Source organism: Mus caroli, chromosome X (genome assembly GCF_900094665.2).
Source record: "Mus caroli chromosome X, CAROLI_EIJ_v1.1, whole genome shotgun sequence".
NCBI lineage: Eukaryota > Metazoa > Chordata > Mammalia > Rodentia > Muridae > Mus > Mus caroli.
Genome location: NC_034589.1, coordinates 98,838,567 through 98,843,161, shown reverse-complemented (window position 1 = coordinate 98,843,161; position 4,595 = coordinate 98,838,567).

The window sequence follows — 4,595 nt, the reverse complement described above, 5'->3', positions numbered from 1 at the left end:
GGATTTCTGAGTTCGAGGCCAGCCTGGTCTACAGAGTGAGTTCCAGGACAGCTAGGGCTATACAGAGAAACCCTGTCTCGAAAAAAACCAAACAAACAAAAAACATAAAAAAGAAAATCTAAAATTAACATTTAAAGCCTACCAAAAGTAAGGCAAAGTAAACCCAGACTAAGTGGGAAAAGGAGCTAATAAGTATTAGCACAGACATGAGTGAAACTGAAATCAACAACTGAATAGAAAATGTAACAAGAGCACAAGCAGTTTTAACACAATTATTAAGAATGCAAATTGATAGTATGATAAATGTAAGAGAGAAATACCACTATGGACCTAGTAGACATCAAAGAGTCACAAGTTTGAGAACATAGTATTATGGGTTATGCCCTAGTTACTTTTCCTTTTGCTTGATGAAATGCCCTGGCAAAAGCAATGTAACGGATAGTTGATTTTGGCTCACCATTTGAGGGTACAGTCCATTACGGTAGGGAAGACACGGTGACAGAAGCTTGAGGTGGCTGTTCACATTGCCCCTGCAGTCATAAAAAAGAGAAGCATGAATGCTTATGACCAGCTATCTTCCTCTTTTTACTCCAGGGGCCCACCCAGTTCATGGAATGGTATTGCCCATAGTAAGTTGATTTTCCCATCTCAATGAACCTAATCAAGATAATATATCACACGTGTGCCCTAAAGCTTGTCTCCTAGGTAATTCTGGATCTTGTCAAGTTGACAGCATTACTTAGACAAATTTCTTGAAGGATATAATCTGCCAAAATTATCACAAAGAAAAATACAATTTGAATAGATCTATATTAATTAAAGAAACGCAATAAGAAATTGATAACCTTAAAAAGAAGCACCACTTGGACAAGTGAATTCACTGCTAAATTCTACAAAATATTTAAGGATGGCATGTATTAATTCTCTGTGATCTCTCTCAAAGGCAGAGATAATAATTCCTAATTCATTCCATGAGGCTACCAGCAACATAATACTAAAATCAGAAAAAGGACATTGTGAGAACAAAAACCTGCAGATTATTGTCTCTCTTAAACCTAGATATAAAAATCTCTCACAGAATATTACCATCCGAACTTCATAATGTATAAAAACAATTGTATATCTCAATACTATGAGATAATTCTGATATGTAAGGCTGAGAAACATTTGACTACCAAATAAATTAATGCAGGACATTGATAGGCTGAGGAAAACTGCATTATTATATCAACATATGAAGAAATGTATTTGGTAAAAATTCAGTACCCATTCATTGTAGAAAAATCTCAGCAAACGTAGCAACAGAGAGCTTCCTTAATTTGATAAGAATATCTACACCAAAATCTACACGTAACATTATTTAAGGAACTAAAATCATTCCCACTAAGATCAATAATACAAAACAAGCTAAAATACAGTATACTGACTGAGAACGACGTAATAAAACTGTCCTTGCTAAAGATGGCATAACTACACAAAAAATCTGAAAGGATCAGCAAAACTTAGAATAAGCAATTATTGCAAAGCCAGAGGACTCAGGTTAATATACAAAAGTCAAGTTAAAATTTTATGTTGGTGTTTCCCAAAATTAAATACTTAAGTATAAATCTAACAAAATGTACACATGCTGTACATGAAGAAAACTATAAAAAATTGGTTAAAAAACAAATTAGAGCTAAATAAATGGAGAGGTATCACCGTGTTCATATAAAGGATGAATTTCAATAAGATGCCAGCTGTCGCCAATTAAGTCTATACATCCAATGTGTTCACAATCAAAATAGAAGCCAATTATTGATAGGTATAAATGCAGTTACAATGTTTATAGTCCCAGAGTAGCTAAAATAGCTAATACACTTTGGAAGAATGATACTATTTAGCATCAAGACTTTCTATGAAGCTACAGTAATCAAGAGAGGGTGGAATTGGTCAAAAAAGAGATAGAACAATTGAACAGAGCAGAGGATTCAAATAGAGGCTGACGTAAATATTGCCAACTGATCTTAGACCAAAGAGAAATGATTGTCTTTCTAAAAAATGGAACTAGAACAACAGGACACTAATATGCATTAAAATGATTCTAGACAAATTTTACAGACTTCATAAAATATCAATGTGTATTGCAGCACTAGTCATAGTAGCTAAGTTATGAATCCAATCTCAGTGTCTGTAAACAAAGGAAAGGATGAAATGTGGTATACATACACAATGGAATTTTAATCAGGTATAAAGAAGAATAAAGTTTTACCATTTTCAAGAAAATGGACGTAATGAGAGACACTAAAATTAAGTGAATTTAGTCAGTCTCAAAAAGAGAAATAGCATGTTTTTTCTCTTTTCTGAATCATTTTTTTAGTTTTTTCTTTTTTAAAAAATTTATTTTGTATACTAACTTAAGATAAAGAGACAGTCTACAGAATGGGAAAGAAATCTTTGCTAGATATGCATGTGATCAGAGTAATTATGTAAAACATATAAAAAGTTCAAGCTGCCAGTGCCTGACAAATACAGAAGTGGATGCTCACAGTCATCCATTGGACAGAGCACAGGGTCCCCAATGAAGGAGCTGGAGAAAGTACCCCCATAGGAGGAACAACAATATGAACTAACCAGTAACCCCAGAGCTCCCTGGGACTAAACCACCAACCAAAGAAAACACATGGTGGGACTCATCTCTCTAGCTACATATGTAACAGAGGATGGCCTTGTTGAACATCAATGGGAGGAGAGGCCCTTTATCCCATGAAGGTTTTATGCCCCAGTATAGTGGCATGCCAGGGCCAGGAAGTGGCAGTGGGTGGGTTGGTGAGCAGGGGGAGTGGGAGGGGATAGGGGGTTTTTGGAGAGGAAACCAGGAAAGGGGATAGCATTTGAAATGTAAATAAAGAAAATATCTATTTAAAAAATATTCAAGCTGGGCAGTAGTGGCACAAGTCTTCAATCCCAGCACTCAGGTAGAGGCTGACAGATCTCTGAGTCTGTGGCCAGCTTGGACTATAGATTGAGTTCCAGGATAGCTGGAGACATTACACAGAGAAACCTTGACTCGGAAGAACAAAGGGCTCAAAAGAACCTAAACATCAAATGACCCAATCGTTAAATGAGCTAATGAAACAAATAGACAGTTATTAAAAGGTGAATTACAAATGGCCAATAAATATATAAAAAAAGAACTAACAACACTTCTCATATTAGTCTAGAAAATAGGAAAGGAAGTAACATTACCAAATTCATTTTATGAAGCCAGTATTACTGTAGCGCCAACACCAAATAAAGAAGGTGCATCCGGGACACAGCCAGCAGAAGTGAGCTGCACACTGCCTGCCGCCCCCACCCCGAAAGCTCCATTACCTTCCCTCCAGAAGAGACCTGCTGGGTCCCAAGAATTCCAGGCCTGAAGGGCCCAGGAACACACAGGTTAGAACTCATCCTGACTGTTCCTGGCCTGCTGATCTACCTGGGACGTAGCCAACAGAGGTAAGCAGTGTGCTGTTCCCTGGGCTCTACTGTCAGGCCCAAGGCTCTGCCTTCCCTCCTGAGGAGTTCTGACAGTATCACGAACATCCAGCTAGTTCCAGGGACAAACAGATACCTAAAGGCCAGTGTAAGAACATAACCAAAAAGAGCCAGGGCAATATGGCCCCACCAGAGGCCAGCTATCTGTCTACAGCAAGCACTGCATGTCCTAACACAAATGAAGCACAAGAAGATGACTTTAAACCCAATCTCATAAAGATGTTAAAGGCCTTTAAAGAGAAAATGAATCCCTTAAAGAAATACAGGAAAATACAATCAAACAGGTGAAGGAAATGCATAAAACTGTTCAAGGTCTAAAAATGGAAATGGAAACAATAAAGAAATCACAAACTGAGGAAATCCTGGAGATGGAAAACCTAGAGAGGAGAACAAGAACAACAGACACAAGCATCACCAACTAAAGAGAAGAGATGGAAGAGAGAATGTCAGGCATAGGAGATATGATTGAAGAAACTCATACATCAAAGAAAAGGTTAAATTTATAAAGTTCTTGACACAAAACTTCCAAGAAATCTGGGACACAATGAAAAGACCAAACCTAAAAATAATAGGATATATATAATATCCCAGCTCGAAGGTCCAGATAATATTTTCAACAAAATCATAGAGAAAAATTTACCCAACCTAAGAAAGAGATGCCTATAAACATACAAGAAGCCTACAGAACACCAAATACATGGGGCCAGAAGAGAAAAATCCTCCTGCCACATAATAATCAAAACAATAAATGGACAGAACAAAGAAGAATATTACAAGCTGCAAGGGAAATAGGCCAAGTATCATATAAAGACAGACCTATCAGAATTACACCCGACTTCTCAACAGACAGTGTAAAAGTCAGAAGGGCCTGGGAAGATATCTTAGAGACCCCAAGGGAACAGAGATGTAAGCCCAAAATATTATACCCAGCTGTTTTAGTCTGGGTTTCTATTCCTGGACAAAACATCATGACCAAGAAGCAAGTTGGGGAGGAAAGGGTTTATTCAGCTTACATTTCCACATTGCTGTTCATCACTGAAAGAAGTCAGGACTGGAACTCAAGCAGGTCAGGGAGCAGG